Source organism: Hemicordylus capensis, chromosome 3 (assembly GCF_027244095.1).
Source record: "Hemicordylus capensis ecotype Gifberg chromosome 3, rHemCap1.1.pri, whole genome shotgun sequence".
Taxonomy (NCBI): Eukaryota; Metazoa; Chordata; class Lepidosauria; order Squamata; family Cordylidae; genus Hemicordylus; species Hemicordylus capensis.
In genome coordinates, this window is record NC_069659.1 from 226609938 (window position 1) to 226633495 (window position 23558).

At 44.3% G+C, this 23558-nt stretch overlaps 1 long non-coding RNA gene across 8 annotated transcripts in view; it reads right to left on the reverse strand.

Moving 5' to 3' along the window:
• The window catches only part of LOC128351643 (uncharacterized), a 115207-nt gene that overhangs the window by 9855 nt on the left and 81794 nt on the right, over positions 1 to 23558 (reverse strand). The gene's annotated exons all lie outside the window — the stretch shown is intronic.

The window sequence follows — 23558 nt, forward strand, 5'->3', positions numbered from 1 at the left end:
TATAGTTTTGGGGAAAGGGGTGATTTGGTGGGTGTCCGTAAGAATTTTAAAAAATTCTGCCCGGTTGTCCTCTGTCTAGTCGATGGCCAGAGGCATATCTAGGGAAAATAGCGCCTAGGGCAAGCACTGAAATTGCACCCCCTGTCCAAGCATCTGACACCCACCTTTCAGATGACTTTACTATAATATCAGCTGAAAAATATAAGTCAAGCTCGCTAATCTTTTAAAATTCCAAAAACTATTTAGCAGTGGACATAGCCAGACCAAAAATTGCTGGAAAACTACAAATTTCAGTATGCTGGGGCTCATGAAATACCCAAATACTATGTGGAGGTATACTTGGAAAACTAAACAGAAGTGCCTATCTAATTCTGTACTATGCATTGTAGCATCACAATTACATAAGTTTTAAAAATAATTGGATAATTTGGCTTTTCCCAGATACTCTGAAAATAATTAAAGGATATGCAGAATAAACTGTGTCACTGCTTGGAATATATTCTAGTCTTTCAGAAAGACAGTTAAAATGAGAGAAAGAGAGCAAGAAACTCCCAGTGGGCCTTAATATTAAGGATTTCACACTGATTCAAAGACAGACTCACCATTAATAACCATATTATTAAGACACCACATTTAACTCACTTATCATAAGAAGCAAAGTAAGAGCAAATAAATACAACCCTAGCTCATTCAGGTGAAACTCGGAAAATTAGAATATCGTGCAAAAGTCCATTAATTTCAGTAATGCAAATTAAAAGGTGAAACTGATATATGAGACAGACGCATTACATGCAAAGCGAGATAAGTCAAGCCTTAATTTGTTATAATTGTGATGATCATGGCGTACAGCTCATGAAAACCCCAAATCCACAATCACAGAAAATTAGAATATTACATGGAACCAAGAAGACAAGGATTGTAGAATAGAACAATATCGGACCTCTGAAAAGTATAAGCATGCATATGTATTCAGTACTTGGTTTGGGCCCCTTTTGCAGCAATTACTGCCTCAATGCGGCGTGGCATGGATGCTATCAGCCTGTGGCACTGATGAGGTGTTATGGAAGACCAGGATGCTTCATTAGCGGCCTTCAGCTCTTCTGCATTGTTTGGTCTCATGTCTCTCATCCTTCTCTTGGCAATGCCCCATAGATTCTCTATGGGGTCAGGTCAGGCAAGTTTGCTGGCCAATCAAGCACAGTACACTGTATACTTTTCAGAGGTCCGATATTGTTCTATTCTACAATCCTTGTCTTCTTGGTTCCATGTAATATTCTAATTTTCTGGGATTGTGGATTTGGGGTTTTCATGAGCTGTATGCCATGATCATCACAATTATAACAAATTAAGGCTTGACTTATCTCGCTTTGCATGTAATGCGTCTGTCTCATATATCAGTTTCACCTTTTAATTTGCATTACTGAAATTAATGGACTTTTGCACGATATTCTAATTTTCCGAGTTTCACCTGTAAGCTTCATCTCAGTATTCACAAGCCTTGATTCTCTGTACATAGTGCCAAACTGAATATGTGTACAGTGACTTATATTATATTAAATTAATTTTTTTTACCTGTAGCCCCTTTGGGGCGCTTCCTATAGGCTGTGGGAGGGGGGTCTGCAAAGGTTACCTCTCCCACCGCTGGCCTCTAAGGCCTCGCAGAGACCATTTAAGCATGTGCAGTGGCCATTTTGAAAAATAATTGGGGTTTTTAAAAAAATGGCTGCTGAAAACAAAATGGCCACCACGCATGCTCAAGTGGCCTCTGCAAGGCCTGGCATGGCCTAGGGCCTCACAGAGGCCATTTGAGCATGTGCAGTGGCCATTTTGTTTTTAGTGGCCATTTTTAAAAAATTATTTTAAGAATTTGCGCCCCCTTCAAGTGGCGCCCAGGGCACGTGCCCTGCCTGCTGTACCCTAGATACACCCCTGTCGATAGATGTCCAGTGCTCTCCTGGGAGGCTGTGGTGGTGGGTGTTAACAACAAGACAACCTGATCTTTGTAGCAGTCTCTTTCTAGGTAGCCAGTCACTGAAAAATGGGTGCAGGGGTTTGCAGACAGCACACACATAAACTGTACACGTCACAGGTGGACCTCGATATTCGCAGGGGTGCCGTTCCATGGCTGTGCTGCAGATATGGAAACCACAAATATTGAAGCATTGATCCCTATGGGATCACAGGGGCTAGTTTCCCAATTGGCCATCTTCGGCCAAAAACAGCTGAAAATCAGCCTGTTCTTGCGGTGGAAAGCTCCTTACCAGTCTGTACCACTCCCACTAAGTTGCACTGTACCCCCCCCCCTCCATGGCCACAAATTGGCCAAAAAAATGCCCCCAAATCAATCAGAAATCAACTGATTTTCGTGAGGAGGAACTTCTTACCTTGCTCTGCTACTCCCCCCGAGTCATACTTTGCCCCAAATTGGCCGAAAATCATGGGGTTTTTTGTAGGTCATTTTGTGGCTCTGATTACTACAATGGCAGCCAGAAATATCTCCGTGATAATTTCTGGCCACCCCTGACCTGTGGATACGTAAGGTCGACATGTTTTCTTTTTAAAAATTTCCCATGTATTTTATTTATTTTTATTTATTGTCAAATTTATACCACACCTTTCATTAAGAATATCCCAAGGTAGCTCACAATAAAATTTAAAAACAAGAGTATAAAAAAACATTAAAACACTGAGCTAAAAAAATATAAAAACAAATCTGATTAAAAAAATTAAAAAATTAAAACACAAGCATAAAAACAGTACAAAATACAAGAAGCAACAGCATAGCAAATAACATAAAAGCCTGGGTAAAAAGCCATGATTTGACATGCTTTCTAAAAACTGTGATGGAGACTGAGGAGCGGAAACCCACCAGGAGAGCATTCCAGAGTCTGGGGGCAGCAACAGAGAAGGCCCTGTCCCGAGTGCGTGACAACCTAGTCTCCCTTATTGTCAGCACCCGGAGCAGGGCCCCCTCAGATGTCCTAGTCAAGCGGGCAGCAACCCTTGGGAGCAGGCGGTCCCTCAAGTATCCCGGGCCCAAACCGTTAAGGGCTTTAAAGGTCAAAACCAGCACCTTGAATTGGACCCGGAAACAAACAGGCAGCCAGTGCAGCTCTTTCAGAATGGGTGTGATGTGATCCCACTGGGCAGCTTCAGATAAAACCCTAGCTGCCGCATTTTGCACTAGCTGTAGTTTCTGGATATTCTTCAAGGGCAGCCCCACGTAGAGCACGTTACAGTAATCCAGCCCTGACATGACTAAGGCATGAGTACCTGTGGCCAGATTTGCCTTCTCGAGAAAGGGATACAGCTGGCACTCTAGCCGAAGCTGTGCAAAGGCACCCCTGGCCACCGCCTCTACCTGAGCTTCCAAAAGCAGAGCCAGGTCCAGTAGTACCCCCAAGCTGCGTACGTGCTCTTTCAAGGGGAGTGCAATCCCATCCAGAACTGGTAAAATCTCCTCATCCCGATTGGCTCTCCTACTGACCAACAGTACCTCCGTCTTGTCTGGATTCAATTTCAGTTTATTAGCCCACATCCAACCCATCACGGCCTCCAGCCCCCGATTCAGGACATCCACCGCCTCTCTAGGATCAGGTGACGAGGAGAGATAGAGCTGAGTGTCATTTGCATACAACTCAGTCCAAGTCCCCAGATGACTTCTCCCAGCGGTTTCATGTAGATGTTAAACAGCATGAGGGACAAGACCGAACCCTGCAGGACCCCACAGGCCAATGGCCACGGAGCCGAGCAGTAGTCATAGGAACATAGGAAACTGCCATATACTGAGTCAGACCATTGGTCTATCTAGCTCAGTATTGTCTTCACAGACTGGCAGCGGCTTCTCCAAGGTTGCAGGCAGGACTCTCTCTCAGCCCTATCTTGGAGAAGCCAGGGAGGGAACTTGAAACCTTCTGCTCTTCCCAGAGCGGCTTCATCCCCTGAGGGGAATATCTTGCAGTGCTCACACATCAAGTCTCCAAGTCCCCCCATCCGGGGACTTGGACTGAGTTGTCAGCAATATGCAAATGATACTCAGCTCTATCTCTCCTCGTCACCTGATCCTAGAGAGGCGGTGGATGTCCTGAACCCAGCACCACCTTCTGGACCCTCCCCACAAGAAAGGACCGGAACCACTGCCACAAGAAACCACAAGAAAGGACCGGAACCACCGATTCCCATACTTGAGAGGCAGCCCAGAAAGATACCATGGTCGATGGTATCAAACGCCAGGGTCCAGCAGAACCAACAGGGACGCACTCCCCCTGTCTAGTTCCTGGCGTAGGTCATCCACTAGAGAGACCAAGGCAGTCTCAGTTCCATATCCGGGGCGGAAGCCAGATTGAAAAGGGTCCAGATAATCGATATCATCCAAGACCCTCTGCAGCTGGGACGCCACCACACGCTCTATTACCTTGCCCAAAAAGGGCAGGTTAAGAGACCAGTCTATAGTTGTCCGGGTTGGAGGGATCAAGGGAGGGCTTTTTAAATAATGGTCTTACTACCGCCTTCTTGAGGTATGATGGCATCCTGCCCACACTTAATGAGGCATTAATAATAACCTCCAACCATCTACCTGTACCCTCTCTGGCAGCTTTTATTAGCCATGAAGGGCAAGGGTCAAGAGCACACGATGTCGCCCCCGCACACTGCCCAGGATCTTGTCCACATCCTCAGGCCGCACCAACCAAAAAGAATCCAACACAATAGGACCAGATGGTACCAGAGAAACATCTGCCGGAACTGCTAAAACTCTGGAGTCCAAATTGGCACGGATGTGAGCGGCTTTATCCGCAAAGTGACACGCAAACTGATCACAGTGGGCCGAGGTCGGGAGTCATGTTCCCGACCGTAGATAATGAATCTGCAAGTAAGGAGGTCCACCTGTAGTCAAACAGGACATTCCTCCTGTGGTTTTTCTCAATGAGGTTGTCGAACACAACGTACACAGTCAGTCATATTGATGGTTACTTGAAGGGGTCTAGCAAAATGTATTTCAACTCTCAGGTTCCCTGTTTCAACCAGGGAATAGTGGCCCCCCACATTCTTCATCTGGAGTCAGACCAAATGCAAGCAGCGTGTAGCCTTTCCCATATTCATCCCTATTAATGAGCAGAGCTCTGTTTGCCAGGTGCTTACCTGCAACCTGCACCAGTCCTATATACTCATGGTTAAAATTATGAGATTGCAAGTCTGGCTGGTAAGGTTTCATGGGCACTGGGATGCATGGGCACTGGGATGCAGGCAAACTTAATGTCATAATGCTTGAAATTAAAGGTGTCTTTAAAAAAACAAAACCAACAAACACAACCCTCTAAATGAATCATTGTCCATGAAATGGATTATGACAGTTTGTGGTAATTGTCCTAAATATCCATTTTTCTGATTGCTGACATGATTTCCAGCTGGAATGCTAAACATTTTCATACTCACATGGTCCACTGGGTATTTTGCATTGGCTTTGAGCAAAACTTTGGCATGTGCTAACCACACAGCCGGGTTCACAGAACACTTGTTGATAAAGAGGGAGGCTGACAAGGTTTGCAACTTGTAGCGGGGGTTAGCTACAGTCGTCATCAAACAGAATGCATCCTTGTTGCGTGTTAGCTTAATTTTAGCATCTACACCAGGGATTCTCAACATTGGGTCCCGTTATTGGACTTCAACTCCCACAATCCCCAGCCAAAGGCCACTGAGGCTGAGGATTATGGGAATTGAGGTCCAATAACATCTGGGGACCTAATGTTGAGAATCCCTGATCTACACCATTTAAAAGCAAATTTTCTTTAAAAAAAAAAAATCAGTGTGAAGATGCCCCAGCAGGTCTACCTTTTGGCCACCTGCCCAAAAAAAAGGGCCACTACAAGGTTAAAGAAGAAGAAGAAGCAAACAAATTAAAACACATCAGGCTTACCAGCTGGCTTCCTCTTCCTCCCCACTTTCAGATGATGAAGTAAAGCATACTTCATCCTCTTACCCTGCAGTAAGAGGATCTCGGGCTGCCTGAAGTTGGTGGCAGGCAATCACATGATGATTAATCTTCATTAGAACTGCTGCATTTATTGGTGCACTGAAAATCCTGGGCCTGCTTGATAAAAAAAGAACGGCAGCCACACTCATCATCAGAAAAGTCCCTGTCTGAATTGTGGCATCAATAATCATCACACCAGTAATGATGAGGCCTCTTCTTCACCCATTTCCCCCCCTATGCAGCTTTTGTTTCACAGGAGCTTCTGTTTCAGAATCTGATGAACTCATGCTTCTGTTTTGTGGGGCAGTAGATGGAGGCTCTCTAGCTTCAGTTTCCACAGCAGGAGCAGGGTGATGTTACAGCACCCACAATCACATTCTAGTCCATCATACTGGTGCACTGAGAAGGTTGTTTCTGGATCCAGAACCTGGCCCACAGTAAAAACAGCCAACTGGTGAGTTTTCAGGCCTGCTGGAGGGTAGGGCAGGCTCTTCGGTGTAATTTACATGGCCCTGACTTTCCCAGGCTTAAAATGTTCAAGGGTGCCAGTCAGTGTACCCTCTAACAGGGATTCCCAGATGTTGTTGATAACTCCCATAATCCCCATGCAAAAGCCATTACTGCTGGGGATTCTGGGAGTTGTAGTCATCAACATCTGGGAATCTCTGTTAAAGTGAACACTGGTGCCTGTGGCAAAGATAGACCCACAGACCACAGTAGAGTCCTAGCATCCTCCATGGTCTCTGAAGAACTGTAAAATAGCCTCCTCTAAGCACTCTGTCACAGGGCCTGTACTTAGAGGGGTCACTTGACCCCTTTTCAGGCAATAAAGTGACACAAAATGATTGCCACTCTATTATCATGCCTGCACAGTCATGACTTTCTGGCCTCTAAAATCTGTTCCGATTGGTCCGGAGATGGTAGGGCATGTTTATAGAAGGGTCGCATGCCCACCTTTAGGGCATGCCTGGGCATCTTATGGGGTGGGGGTGCAGAACTTCCAAGATATGGGCATAGGCCTACCTCTGACCATTTCTGGTGATGTAGGCCTGCTTCTGACAGCTTCCGGTGACATCAGCAAGCACATGGCTTCTGGTGATGTCACTGGAAGCACATGGTTTGTAATTGTACACAAAAGCATATGGTTTTTGGCAGCTAGTATGTCTCTATACTTTGGTATACCAACAGAATCCCAACTTTGTTTCACAATCCCAGCACTGTATGCAGGCACTTGAACTGGTCAGAATGGTGGAGAGTGCATCTGGTGAGGGGGATGGTCTCCAAATGAACCAGGGTAACCCCACCTTCCCACCCACCCTGCCTTGGCTGATGCTGCACCCGGAAACTTGGTGGGCACAGTTGGGAGAGTTTTACATCTCTTTCCTCATTCAACCAGGTCTCCGTAATGTATGCCAGGTCAGCGTGTTCATCCAGGATAATCTCCTGAATAAACTTTGGGTTATCCAGGAATTCCTAAGAACTCCAGGGTTCCTAAGAACACAGTCCAAAAATCACTGGATATAAATCAGAATAAATTAAAGAATAAATTAGAAGCAATTACAATAAACGTGAAGCCCTCCAGATTTTAGAACAGTTCTGGTCAGGTTTATCTTTGTTCAATGCATACTGCACCTTCCTGAGATAATCAGGATTGGTGAACCAAACTGTAATTAAATGCACCTAAGAGGTACTGGAAAGGCCATACCAAATCCAGATCACCCTTAACTGATATTAAACAGGGGATTTACTTTTCTGAACTCAGTTCAGCTAACAATCATATGCAAAGCAATTAACATTAACAGATCCAATAACGGATGACCTTTGGTTACGAACAAACACACACTACCTACCTATCTCTTAACAGATCCAATATACTATCAACAGTTGTAAATATCATGTTACTGGCAATTCTGGGATTTTCTCATACTAATGCAACATTAATGGTAATAGAAGAAAGTAGCAAATGTATTTAGCTCTATATCTCCTTTCCCCACTAGGGGATGATAAAGCATAATGAACTGTTTCAGAATGTAGATCATCACTCTCTGGAGCTTTTCTTGTGACTTTTAACTGCAGTATTTTATATAGCTCATCTTTAAAATATGCTATATTCCTTAGCTAATATTCCATTTAATTCAAACTCAATTTATTCTCAATCAGAACCATGATTTGAAGATTCAGTAGTGTAAGGAAGGACTGATTTTACAAGACATTATGTATGTAAGTATGACCCCTGTTCCACTTTAATATACAAGTACCAACAAATGCATAAATTTAAAATAAGAATAAACATGAAAATACACATGTGCACTTTTCACATTTGTCATGCAGTAAGTACTGTATATTTTGTACTCAGACCTTCATATCAGAGTAGGAAAAAACTCTTGAGAACTGATTCTGAAAATGAAACCAGATGTGACACTAAATGCATCAAGTGTGCTTGCATCTTCATTTTAAAACATTAAATAGCAGCTGTGAGGAGCCCGAATCAGGATTGGAACTGGGATGTTAGGGGAGAGGGGGCGGTATCCTTTTCTCATGCACCATGCTCCCAATGAAAATCATCCCCCAAGCTGCTAATACCCTTTCCCATCATGCTCTAGTTTCAATCCTGATTGGGCCACAATGGCTATTTTAATTACAAAAGACAGAGTCAGTAGCACAAATAATGTATTTAGCATCATATGTGGTTTGATCCTACGTGGAGATGGTGAAGGGAGAGGGTTGCATACACTGTTTAAAACCATGGACACGTAGCATACACGGGGCTTGATTTACTTACAGTGCAAGAACAGCATCTGAACACAGCATATCCACATAGGGCTCGGCTGAGCCCTGATTTTGCCCCCACCCCTCCTTTGCCTGTGTTTGTGCTCGAGGGTGATAGTGCACAGGCATAATTTCCAAACTGGTTTTGGGACTGTGATCACTACCTTGCTTACTGGATGATCTACACTGGGAGATGGGCAAGGAGAGCAGTGATCACTCAGTGGCATTCAGTATGATTGACTGTACTATACTTCTGGCTCACTTTGATGGGCTGGAGCTGAAGGTGTCCAGCTTTGGTGGCTTTGGTCTTTCCTGGAATACCAGTTGTAGAAAGTGGTGCTGTGGGGACTGCTGCTCTGCCCTCCGGTCAATGGCTTATGGGGCATTGCAAGGTTTCACCTTGTCTCCCATGCTTTTTAACATCTATCTGAAAAAATTGGGTGGGGTCACCCAGAAATTTGGATGGAAATGTCATTATGCTGACGACACTCTGTCTCTCCCCGCCCCCCCCGCCCCCCGCTTTTGGATCTGGCCTTGCTGAAGAGATCTTGACGGCAATGTCTGACGGCAGTGAAGGACTGGATATGGATGAATACACTGAAGCTTAATCTACATAAGAGAAAGTTCTGTTGGCTGGAGCTCTGGCTCATCCAGCTTACAACCTGTTTTGGATAGGTTAAGATGCAGGTTTGCACCTTGAGAGTATTTCTTGATTCAGTGCTGCTCCTGGATGCTTAGGTGATTGTAGTAACTAGGTGCTTTTTACCCTTAAGTTGATATGCCAGCTGTATTATTTTCTGGAGTAGACAGACTTGGTCACATTAATGTATCCTTTAGTAACATCCAGATTGGACTGATGTAACATGTTGCATGTGCAGCTGCTCTTCAAAAGTGCTCAAAAACTTCACTTGGTTCAGAATGCCACTGCAAGACTATAGATAATAATAATTCCAATATTAACTGGGACTGGCTGGATTCCAATATTGTTCCATCTCTGTTGTAGGGGTGTGTGAGCCGGCTCAATTTGGCCAGTCTGAGTTCGAACTGGACTGGCTCTGGTTCTAGGAGCCGGTTCTTGGGTTGGTTTGGGTATACTTGTAAAGAAGAATCTTTGAAGATTCCCCTTTACAAGTAAAGGGGGCATCCCAAATCCTCCCTATAGGCTGACGAGGGGTGGCGAGAAAGTGGCCTCCATACCTTTAGTGGAGTCCATAGCATAGGTGGCAAGGCGGCTGCAGAGACATCAGAGGCAGTGGTGCTGGGGGTTCCTCCAACCTCCTGCTGGCCTCCCGAATGACAGCCTGGGCCTGCTGCACCTCAGTTTGGGCCTCTCTGCATGTGCAGAGGCCATTTGTGTCACCACATGATTTGGGTTTGGGGCCTATAAGTTTTGGGCCCTGGATTTCTGAAGGACTGCCTGCTCCCAAGGGTTTCTGCCTATTTGACAAGATCATCAGAGGGGGCTCTGCTCTGTGTGCCAACAGTGAAAGAAGCTTGGCTGGTGAGCACATGGAACAGGGCCTTCTCAGTCATTGCCCCCAGGCTTTGGAATGCTCTCCCAGTTGGTATCCACTCCTCCGTTCCCACTACAGGTTTTAGAAAACAAGTAAAGACGTGGCTCTTCACCCAAGCTTTTAAATAAGATTAATTTTTACTTCTGCTGCTCTGTGTTTTGTGTATTATTGTTTTATATAGGTTTTTTAATTTTTAAATAGAGATTATTTTTATATTAGCTGAGCCAGGCGCAGAGCATCTGAGCCTCAGGCCAGCACTGCGGCTGCTTCCCTTCCCCCACTGGCCCAGCCAGTGTTCTGGCCGGTGGCCAGCCAACTTCTCTTCTCCCCCCCTTCTCTGCCCCCCAGCTTTCTGGCTGGCAGGCTGGCCGGAAAGCCAGTCCGCCACCTCCTCCTCCCACCAGCTGGGCCGCCAGCACCTCCTGCTCCCAGCAGCTGCCGCCGCCCCCTGCTCTGAGCTGGGCCAGCTGGACGGCCCACTTCTCTTCTTCCCCCTTCTCCGACCCCCCGGCTTTCTGGCTGGCGGGCTGGAAAGCTGGCCCGCCACCTCCTCCCAGCTGCCCAACTCCCAGCAGCAGCCACCTCCTTCCACTGGCTGGGCTGCTGCCACCTCCTGCTCTTGGCTGTTGTTGCCTCCTGCTGCTCCTGGCAGCTACCACCTCCTGCTGCTCCTGGCCGCCGCCTCAGGGGGGTAGGAAGAGTCACCACTGTTCTTCCCAACTACCTCCGATGTCTCTGCTGCCATCTTACCGCCTATGCTACGGCCTATGCTAAAGAAAGGAGGCCCCTTTATCACCTCCATCCTACCCCCACCCCTCCCCGTGGTCTTTAGAGAGTATTAGAGATGCCCCCTTTACTTGTAAAAGGGATTCCTCAAAGATTCCACTTTACAAGTATACCTGGCCTGGCAACTGGTTCAGCCTGGTTCTATGGCTGAATCAGACTGGACCCAGTTTGGCCAAGCCCGAAGCTGAACCAGCCAATCTGGTTCTGTGTACATTCCTACGCTATTGGTCATTTCTGTTTAGGATGTCACCTAAACCCTTAAGTTTTTAATGGAGCTACTGTCTGTATTTAGACAGAACTCAAACCAGCCTTCCAGGTTAGTAAACCCTTTGCTTGTTTGCAATGTATCTGCTCCAGTTCACTCAGAGACCAGATATAAAATGTAACCATCTACCAACACAATTCATATGAAACAAACAGTCACAGGAGAATTTGCCACAGGTCGTACGAACAGGCCTAATAGCATAACATATTATATGAGATGCTTTATAATATGATATATTGGAAATGCTCATACCACTATTCTCTTTGAGGAATCTGGCTTTTGATTAAACCATGCCGCTGTTATTGGCCCACATGATGTGCAGTGTTATGGAGGCATAATGCTGCACTGCAGGACATTGTTGTGAAAGGGAAGCCTGTGGGAGTGCTGGTTATGCAGCTGCCCCTTCTCAGAAGCCCAGACACTGTCTTTTAAGTCCACATCAGCCATGCAGTGTAGCATTATACCTCTGTAGCACTGTGTATCATGTGAGCCAGTATTTATTTATTTTTTTAGTAACAGCAGCATGGTTTAATCAAAAGCCAGAATCCTTGATAATGCTACAAGAGCAATATGGTATAAATTAGAACCCTCATGTGGTGTTAAAAAGGGAGCTGGCCAGCAAATGTTGAAAATAATCCTTTGGTTAAGAGCTCACTTATTTGCTAGATTCATGATAAAATAATTTACTATGCAACTTAACAATGGAGTGGGGCTGGTGGGAGTTAGTAACTGACCGGCTCATCAAAATTATCCCAGTTACCAGGAGACAGACACAGAAATCAAAAAGGGAAACTGAGAAAGCATAATTCAAAGACTGAAGTTTGAACTATGTGTGAAACATTCAACATTTATCCCAAGAACAAATGGCTAAGTTTGTGCTGCAGAGAAATTACTTATCCTTTATAAGTAATTGAACAGGAAGCCAACTTTAACTGAGAAACAAGAGTAAGTATTTATTACTTAATATTATTTATTACTTACTAAACATAGGCTAGGAAACAATAAACAGGCTAACATTCTCTTGTGCAGAGAGAGGGAGAACCTCTCAGTTTGAATTTAAGTCAGCAAGTGAAGAGCAAACAAACACTGTGACTTCACCTCCAAGCCAGTACACAGACACATTCAAATAGAGAATCATGCCCCTTAGAAATAACTGAGACAATGTCTATGGGAAAATCCCAACTTCTTCTTCTCATTGTCTCGTTCCTGAATTCCAAATGCCACATTTTGTTTTAGGATTTGATGCAATCTTTTCCTTTTCTGATTGCAGCAATTTATCTTTTGTGCCAATCTGTAGGTTCTGGCATTTTCTCCTCTCTAGCTGCCAGTCACAATCTTTTAGGTGGAATCCCTTTATTAACTCTGCTTGAGCGTCTCATTTCTTGTTCCATCTCAATCTCTCGTTCTTGATTGGATCACTCTAGTTTTGCCTCAATCTCCCCTTCTCAATTGAGTCTCTCTATTATATCATAGTCTATGATTACTTGTTCATTTTGTTGCTGTGGTTGCTGTTTAGCCTTTTCACTGACTGGAAAATCTAGGTCACAGTCAGACATCACGCTGGCATTTGATATTTTGTCTTTCATTAAAAAAATGCAACACTGAGCAGTTTAACAGTCTCTGTGATAGGATCAAGTATTCTTTAGCTTTTACTACTCAGTGCACAACCAATGCATATTCCTTCTTCACTTCTGCAATCTAAGTTCTTTAGAAATATATGCATATGCTTTGCATCCAAATACTCTAATATGCTTTGTTAGGCTTTGTCCCATTCCACAGTTCAAAGGGTGTTGCTCCTTTAGTTTTAGTTGGACATCTATTCTGCAAATAAGTTGCAGTCATTAAAGCTTCTCCCCAGTATTTGTTTTCCAGACCTGAGTCAAGAAGCATACTTCTAGACATTTCAATCAAAGTTCTGTTCTTTCTCTCTGCCACTCCATTTTCCTCTGGAGTATAAGGTATTGTTCTCTCATGTCTAATTCCTTGTTCTTTTAAGTATTGTTCAATATCTTTCCCAGTACATTCCCCACCATTATCAGTGTGCAAAGGTTTTCTTCCAAATTTTTTGCTTTAGCCACATATTCTTTAAATTTTAGCCACACTTCACTTTTCTTTTTCAGTAGGTAAGTGTAAGTATAGCAAGAAAAATCATCTATGAAAGTCAGGAAATAGAGATTCTTTTCTGGTGTCTTTACTGGGAAGGGCCCACAAATATCACTGTGAATCAAATCCAATGCCTCATTGGATTGCCTTTCTGTGATTGATGAATATGTGTCCCTTGTTGCTTTTGCTTTAACACATTCAGTGCATTTGACTTCAGATTTGCCTGGTTTAAATTGTAGGTTTCTTGCCAATTGTCCTTTTACTAACTTTGAAATGCATTCCTTGCTTGGATTCCTGAATCTGTGATGCCATAAACTCATGCAATCTCTGTGTGCACACTAACTTGGAACATTTGCTTGCTATCTTTTGCAATTTATTTCAATCATCTCTCAACATGCCTTTCATCAAAAGCTTTCCTCCTTTGAAAATAAAGCAATAGTCCCTTCTGAAAGGAACTCTACATCCATGCCTTGTGGCTGTTTTTACACTCATCAAACTGTTGTGAAAACTTGGTATGCCCTTGGAATACATATTTCATTCACTCTATATGCACCAAGATTACACTTCAGATAAACTGTTCCTTTTCCTTCTGCAAAAACTTGCTGCCCATTAGCAAGGTATATAGGATGTTTATGTTTCATGCTTTTCTCAGAGAAATCTTGCAAATTATGGAAGAAATGTGAAGTAGCTCCATTATCCAAATATATTTTATTTCTACTTTGACTTGCATCGACCCTGCAGATGATTTCTTTTGCCCTGCACAGTTTTTCATCTTTCTTAGCATTATTTTCATTGTTTTCACTTTTGCATAGGCAAATTTGTTTGTTAGAAATCAGTTTTTTTGGAATTTAGTCTTATTCCCTTTTCTCTGTTGAGAATAATTGCCTTGTTCTTTACTAGGACAAGCATTCCTCAAATGCAAGGTGCTTCCACATATAAAACATTGCCTACCATCAGCAACTTCGTAAGCTTGATTTTTAACTGATTCTTCCCTTTCTGTTTGCTTTTTCAAATTAAACTCTTGCAAACGTCCTTGCACAAATTTCAAAGTCACATTTTCTTTAATTTGCAGAAAATTGATACTATTATCATATTCTTTAGGCGAGATATTAAACAAAAGTCCAATCTTTACTGGTTCAGACATATTTATCTCCTGCAGTTCCAACTCTTTCAGTATTCCCAGAAATGAGCACATGTGCTCCTGCAAACTCTCTCCCTCTCAGAATCTTTTATTACACAATTGCTGCATAAGAGAAACTTGACTATTCATGGTTCTTTGTTGAAACACAGCCTTTCATCTTTTCCACATCTCTCTTGCTGTATTTTTGTCTTCTATATGATAGATTAACTGATCACTTACAGATACATGTCCCATGGCTTGCTTTTTTGTAAAATCCCATTCTTGTTGTTTTTCTTCATTTTCTCTTGGTCTTTGTTCTTCCAGTTATATGAGATAGTCCAAGTGTATTCAGCAATACCTTCACTCTGAAAGACCATCTTCTGTAGTTTGATTCATTGAGCAGTTCAACAGTGGGATGCCTCCCCACAGATGCAAAAGTAGTAATCTTGTCCAGCTTTCTTGCCTACAAACTCTTTGTGATCTCAGAAATGATTGCTTCACAACTGCAATATATATATTGCAGTTACATTGCTTCATAATGCAATGTTGCAGAGAAATTGTCCTTTATAAGTAATTGAACAGGGAGCAAACTGTATAAGAGACTGTTAGCCTTTTTTATTGTTTCTTAGCCTATGTTTAGTAAATAATAAATATCAAACTCTTATTTCTCAGTTAAAGTTGGCTCCCTGTTCAATTACTTATAAAGGACAATTTCTCTGCAACATTGCATTATGAAGCAATGTAACTTCATTGTATAAGAGAGAAAGGGAGAACTTCTCAGTTTGAATTTAAGTCAGCAAGTGAAGAGCAGACAAATAATGTGACTCCACCCCCAAGCCAGTACACAGACACATTCAAACAGAGAATCATGCCGCAAAGAAATAACCGAGACAATGTCTATGGAAAAATTCCAACAGTTTACACCCCACAATATTTTGGCTTTATGTAGTTCCTCATTAAAGGGAGCTGTTTTTACAATCAAGGTGGCTACACATTAATGTACAGAGAAGACATATTTATGTTCCTCATATATCAGTTTTCATGTGCTTGACAGTCACTCATCCTCATCACAACCTCATAAGGCAGGCATTTTTTTGTTCCTCATTTATAGAGACCATGGGGGACCCAAAGCTGAGAGATAATAAGGTCATTCATACGACCAGCTCTACGAGGGTAGGACAAGGCTACCCCGGGTAGGGCTGGTCACGTGCAGCACCAGGATCACTCCCGATCCCTCTGCTCCTCCCCTGGGTAGCCCTGATTTTGGATCCAGGCTTAAAGTGAGGTAGGGGGATGAGTGCGTGCCTGCCTCACTGCCTGGTCATGTGAGTTGTCGGGCTGCTGACAGCTGATCCCAGGCTGCCAGCAGCCATTATAGTCATAGAGGAGGCTGGGGGAAGGAGTGACCAGACAGCAGGGAGACTTCCCAATGCATCACACTGCTCGTGCACTACATTGTGGAATTCCTGGCAGCCTGGCTTCCTTCCCCCACCTCCTAATCGCTTCACCACTTGTCTGGGTGTGCAGGCAGCAGAGCCCTGTTTGGGCTCTGGTCATGTGGGAGAAGGCAGGTAGGCTCTTGCCTTCTCCCAAGCTCTCCCCCTGTTTGCTTGTGTGAATGATCTCAATGACTTGCAAAGCCATCATCATCATCATCATCCTTTATTGTGGTCATAGACCAATACTTAGTAAAACATACGGTACATACTTGCAAGAAACTCAGCATAATAAATCACACAGATTAAACGCAATATTAACAGGTTAGAATTAAGGCAGATGTGGTGAAGTCCAGATAGATCTTGCTGATAGCCAAACGGAGCAGAGCACCCTCCATTACAATCATAAAACAAAAATCATGGAAAATAGAAAGCATAACATTATTGGAAACCTAAGCGGATGTTACAAATGATATAACAGTACCTAGCCATTTTGCTAATGAGGTCATCATCAAGACTGGACAGTAAATACTTCAAATAAAAGTCATCCAAATGCCCAGGAAAACGTTGCAGCAAAGGGGACACTAATCTTAAGTGGACGTCCCTATAGAAATTACAATATAAAATGGCATGCGCACTTGTCTCCACTTGACCAGACCCACAGAGGCAAAGTCGAGCAGAGAAAGGGGTACCTTTAAACCTTCCCTCCATAACAGCAGATGGAAGCGCATTTAGACGGGCGAGCGTCAAAGCACGTCTGAATTTAGGAATGGAAATTAGACTCAAATAGCTAGCTGGTTTGATGTTAAGCATTTGATCCCCCAAAAAGACATTCTTAGGCAAGGAAGCAACTCCTTCCTGCAGTTCCATATCCATGATACGTTGTTTGATCTGAGTCCTGGCTCGATCATATCCCATTTTGATAATCTCATCCTGAGAGAAACCATAATGAGCCAATTTGTCAATAATTTGGGTGTTCCACTTGAATCTGAAACAATCAGTCTTAATAAGGGGGGCCAATCCTACACAAGAGAAGACAAATTTTAACCAGAATAATATGATATTCCTCCAATAACAAGTTTCCAATCTAATCATACCCACCTCTCATCTTAACACAACATTAGGCATGCATCGGGGGACTAACAATATAGATCTCAGAAATTTGGACTGCAGGGCTTCTAAAGCTGTAAAGTTGGTAACAGGTCCTATTTGGGTTCCGTACAACACTTTAGGGTGGACTTTAGATACAAATAGTTTAACTGCAGCGGGGATATAAGAACCCCCCCCCCTTGAGAAATGAAAGGATGTAATTAGATTAGCTGTGCCGTCAACAAAGTAGATTTGAGGTGGGCATTGCGTGACCCTGATGAATGAAAAACCACTCCTAGATATTTAAAGGAGTTGACCTGTGCAATCCTATGACCATTGATGGACCAACAATATTGCCTAGGTCGTTTCGCAAAGACTAGGACTTTAGTTTTTTCATAATTTATCACAATGAACTCTTGGGAACAAAATTTTGAAAGAAGGCCCAAGGCACGTCTCAAACCAATTGGGGTTTGGGACATGATTGCCATATCATCCACATATAAAAGGATAGATACATGCTTATTTGCTATTTTGGGAGGATGCGTAGAAGGTATAGATACGAAAGGGATCACAGAGTTAATGTATAGATTAAATAATAAGGGAGCCAGGATGCAACCCTGCCTCACACCCCTGTATGTAGGTATCGCAGTCGAAAGAGACCCCAGTGCATTGCAGTGAACTTTCAGAAAGGCGCCTTCATACAAGGAAGAAATCAATAATAGCAACCTTCTGTCTATCGAAAGATCCCACAGTTTACACCAGAGCCTTTTACGGGATATAAGATCGAATGCGGATTTAAGATCAATAAAGGCGACATAAAGTCCGGAAGCTGGCTTACTAGAATATTTTTCAGATAAGAATTGTAGAGTGAAGGCATGCTCCAGGGTAGACCGGCCTGCCCGAAAGCCAGCCTGCTCCGGGGCCAGAACATCATTTGTCTCAATCCAATCCACCAATTTATAAAATAGATGTTTAGCATACATCTTACTAATCAGGTTTAGAAGGCTGATTGGGCAATAATTTTTAGGGTCATCCCTGTTGCCCTTTTTATAAATGGGTATAATAATGGCTACACCCCAATCACGGGGGATATTAGCCATAGAGTCGATGTAAGAAAAGAGAGAAACAAGCAGGGGTACCCACCTATCAAGATTAGACCACAGCGCATCAATAGTAATAAAGTTGCTTCCCGGGGCCTTGCCTCTAGGAAAATATTTAATAAGCCTTTCGACTTCGGGGCACGATACAGGGTCCCAACTGGGAATCACAGTATTATTTAATTCATTGATGATATTAACATCCATCCCACTAACCCTTTTATAGAGGGAACAAAAATGCTCTTCCCAGGCAGCAGCTGAGATACAATAGGAGGGGGAGGACAAAGCTTTGCCCATTACGGGTGAGATCAGCCTCCAGAAGATAACTTGGTTCTTTGATCTAGCTGCCTCAATTAATTTGGCCCAGTTTTCTCTGGTGGCTTTAAATTTCTTATCTCTAATTAGCTGTTTGTATTGTAATCTTTTCTTTGAGATCTCCTGCTTAGAGATTAACGAGGGAGCAGCAACGTGGCTTTTAAAGACCCTTACCAAGTCCCTTTTTGCATTCAGGCAGTCAAGATCGAACCACGGCTTAGATGGAGCCTTGAGGTGGTTACTAGAATGAGAATGAGATTTAACCAGCACAGGTAGTAAAAGAGCCAAAATACCATGATAGTTGGAGAGAGTAGAATCCCTCTCTTGAATGGTACATGAGGCTAATATCGCCTCTCGCAAACCGCTAGCTTTGTCTGAATTCAGTATTGCAGAGAAACGAAAGGTGCATTCTTCTGTCCATTTAGCTCTGAGGGGCCCATGTTCCAATTCTAAATGGGACAGCTGTCCTTCCACCAAATGGATTGAGCCAGTCGACCATAAGCGTAGCTCAAGAGGAGAATGGTCACTTTCCAGGCGAGGGACCACCCGAAAAGAGTTGACACGCGAAGCCAAATTACATGAGATAGCCATATAATCAATCAAAGAAGGATTGGAACCAGACCAATGGGAGAATTCAGCAGGAAAATCTGTTATAACGGAGCCATTAAGGAGATGGAGATCCTCCTTATGGCATAGGGACAGGAGATGGAAACCATGGGTATTAGACCTGGGGTCCTTAGAGTACCTTGTAAGCAAAGGCGATGGAATAGGGATATCAACAGGATGGTAATGAAATTTATTACAGAGAGTGTTGTTATCAGAACCCAAACGAGCGTTAAAGTCACCAGCCATTATCACAGAAGTCCCCCAAAAAGCTACTCAGATAGAGGCTATAAAGGCCTCTAATTTATGCCATATCCTGTCTATATTTGTACAGGAACCAACAGGAGGTACATAAACAGAAATTGCTATTATGTTAAACGTTTTCAGGCTAAGAAGTACGGCAAGGGCTAGTGAATCCAATTGCCCAATTAGGGACACTTTACCCCTGAGCATGGTGGAAGTAAGAATAGCCAAACCCCCCTTTGGCCTACCCTTTCCTGTACCTGGTACTGCATCTAAAGAGTGTACCAAAAAACCAGACAAAGAGATGTTACCGATAATCCATGTTTCCTGTAGCAAAAGAATATCAAAACTGCTAATAAAGGAGCAGAAATCTAAATCACAGATCTTGTGTTTCCAACTGGCCACGTTCCAGGAAAGCACCCTGAGTTGTGCCGTGAACCCCACAAGTCAATTTTGTCCAGTGTGAGGGCACTCTTTGTCCAGAGCATTAGCACTCTCCAGCACAGGAGGGGATCTTCGTAAAGATTCGCAGTTAGTAGCCGATGGCAAGTCCAGCACAACAAGGGGTCTTGATAAAGATTCCCGTGTAGTGTCAACTGGCAGATCACAGAGAGGATTGGAATCCCCTTGAGAGACCAGAACATCCGAACTCTCCATAGGATTGTTAGTGGAGGACATATGGGTAGGGTCCAAGGTGGACAGTAAAGCATCAAAGTGCGGATCACTGAGCATGCCTGCCCTATATCAACCAGCTGGCTATATCAACCAGCTTCAGTACCTCCGAGCTAAATTTAGAGACATGAGAAAAATGTGAGATACAAGGTGAATACAGTTCTTTAGAATGAATAGAGGGATCATTAATTGTCCGAGTTGAAACAGGAATTGTAACCAAGGCATTTTTCTCTGTGTTGTTTCCCAGCGAAGCCAAATTATCCACTGTCTCAGTCAATGGTAAAGAGCTCTCATGTAATTCAGAGGAGCTCATATCAATGAGATCGGGAGAGTCATTAGATCTAAAAGAATTAGTTGCAGCTGTAGCCGGACAGGTGAGCAGCTCTTGCCTTCCTTGTTTAAGCTCAGCCAGCTGTGAAGACTCAAAGGGAGTGGAATGTCCTTGAGAGTCAGTAATGATAAGGGAATCATTTGCAGGATTCAGGCTATTAGCTGCACCGAGACATGAACATAACCTTGCATGACATAAATTGGTATTTTTTGCTCTCTCTTCTTGCAAAGCCACATGTTCTGTTGATAGCTAACATACAACAGCCCTGGTATATTATTTGTTTGTTTGTTTGATTGATTGATTGATTGATTGATTTTTATACCACCCTTCTGAGCTGGCTCAGGGTGGTTTACAATTAAAAAACAGAAATCATTTAAAACAATTAAAACAGAAATACAAATATAAACACCAATTTAAAAACATCTTAAAAAACAATTAAACTATCAAAACAATTAAAACCCTGAAAACCAGGTTAACATTAAAACAATTAAAACTAATTAAAAACCCTGAAAGGCCAGGCCAAACAGATGGGTTTTAAGGGCTCTCTTGAAGGTCAGTAAAGAATTAAGATTAGGAATTTCTGCTGGGAGTGCATTCCACAGCCCAGGAGCAGCTACAGAGAAAGTCCGCCTCTGAGTCACCACCAAACGAACCGGTGGTAACTGGATATGGACCTCCCCAGATGACCTTAATGTGCGGTGGGGATCATGTAAAAGAAAGCGCTCTCTAAGCTATCTCGGACTCAAGCCGTTCAGGGCTTTAAAGGTAATAACCAGCACTTGGTATTTTGCCCGGAAACATATCGGCAGCCAGTGTAACTGTTTCAAAACAGGCTTCATAGGGTCTCTCCGGGTAGCCCCAGAGACCAATCTGGCTGACGCATTCTGAACTAACTGAAGTTTCCGGACTATGTACAAAGGCAGCACCACGTAGAGCGCATTGCAATAGTCAAGCCGGGAGGTTACCAGCTGATGCACCACTGTTTTGAGGTCATCCTCTTCAAGGAATGGGCGCAGCTGTTGGATCAGCCAAAGCTTATAGAAAGCACTTCTGGCCATGGCCTCCACCTGAGATACCAGGGTGAGGCCTGGGTCCAGGAGTACTCCCAAGCTGCGCACCTGCTCCTTCTGGGGGAGTGTAACCCCATCCAGCACAGGAAGATCTATCTCACCCCTCAGATTCTGAGCCCCCACAATGAGCAGCTCCGTCTTGCTTGGATTCAGCTTCAATTTGTTCTCCCTCATCCAGGCTATTACTGCCTGTAGGCAGGCATTTAGAGAATGAGTGCCATTTCCTGAAGATGAAAAGGAGATGTAGATTTGGGTGTCATCAGCATACTGATAACACCCAGCACCAAACCTCCTGATGACCTCACCCAGCGGTTTCATGTAGATGTTAAAAAGCACTGGTGACAGAATGGAGCCCTGAGGGACTCCATATAACAGCTCCTGTTTTGAGGAGCAACTGTCACCAAGCTCCACCATCTGGAATCTATCTGAGAGATAGGAACGCAACCACTGCAAAGCAGTGCCCCCTATCCCCAACTCCCCCAGGCGATCCAGAAGGACACCATGGTTGACGGTATTGAACGCCACAGAGAGATCCAGAAGAACCAGCAGAGTCACACTCCCTCTGTCTATTCCCCGGTAAAGGTCATCCGTCAGGCCGACCAAGGCTGTCTCAACCCCACAGCCAGCTCTAAAGCCAGTTTGAAATGGGTCTAGATAATCAGTTTCCTCCAAGACTGCCTGGAGCTGGTCGGCCACCACCCTCTCAATTACCTTGCCCAACCAAGGGAGATTGGAGATTGGCCTGTAGCTGTCCATCGCTAAGGGGTCCAGGGAAAGCTTCTTCAAGAGTGGTCTAACCATTGCCTCCTTCAGGCAGGGGGGAACCCTACCCTCCCTCAGCGATGCATTTACGATATTAACTAGGCCACCTCCAACAATCTCCCTGCTAGACAGAAGCAGCCAAGTCAGGCAAGGATCCAGAGAACAGGTGGTAGGCTGCACCGCCCCAAGCAGCTTGTCCACATCCTCAGGAGTCACAGATTGAAACTGATCCAATCTAATACTGCAAGAGGTTGCTGGACACCTCCTCCATAGACCTTGCAGAAATAGCGGAGTCCAAGTCAGCCCAAATACAGGAGACCTTATTCTCAAAGAACCCATTAAAGGCATCACAGCAGAGCAACTCCGGGGACTGATTGGAAGTAGAAGGAGCAGAAACCAAACTCCTCACAACCCGGGATAGCTCTGCCGAGCGTGAACCTGCAGCCGCAATGTGCGCAGACCAGAATCTCTTTTTCGCTGCGTGCACTGCCACCGCATAAGCCTTCAAATGGGTCACATGCTGAATCCTGTTAGATTTGAACTGAGTTCTCCTCCACTTGCGCTCTAGTCACCTACCCAACTGCTTCAGCCCCCACAGCTCCTCAGTATACCAAGGGGCCATTTTTGCAGCAGGTCGGAAGGGACGCTTAGGAGCAATCGTGTCTACTGCCCTGTTGAGTTCCCTGTTCCAGGTTCCTACCAGGGCATTGACAGAATCACCGGCCGCACCAACATTGAAACCCTCCAAGGCCTTTTGAAATCCCACTGGGTCCAGCCTTTTTGGACAGACCATCCTAATAGGTCCACCACCCCTGCAGGGGTGGATTGCAGATGTGAGACCAAGCTTAACCAGGTAGTAGTCTGCCCATGACAATGGGGAAACCACTGGATCCTTCACCCACAGAACACCCCCCTGATCCGAACAAAAGACCAAATCGAGTGCATGGCCGGCAACATGAGTTGGTTCAGAAACTAGTTGGGATAGGCCCATAGTTGTCATGGCTGCCATGAACTCCTGAACCGCATCAGACAAGCCAGCCCCAAAGTGGATATTGAAGTCCCCCAGCACCAAAAGTCTAGGAGACTCCAACACCAACTCCGCGACCAGCTCTGTCAGCTCAGTTAGCAAGTAAGTTGGGCAGCGGGGTGGATGGTACACCAACAGAATCCCCAATCTATCCCTAGTTCCCAGCCGCAAAAATATGCACTCAATATAATTCAGCTGTCTCACAGGGGCCCTGGTAAGGGAAATGGTATTCTTATGGACCACAGCCACTCCACCCACCTCCCACCCACTTCCCCTGGCCTGCTCCACAACAGAGTAACTTGGTGGGAGACGCTGAGCCCACATTGGACCACTCACCTCCCCCAACCAGGTCTTGGTTATACATGCCAGGTCAGCTCCCTCATCC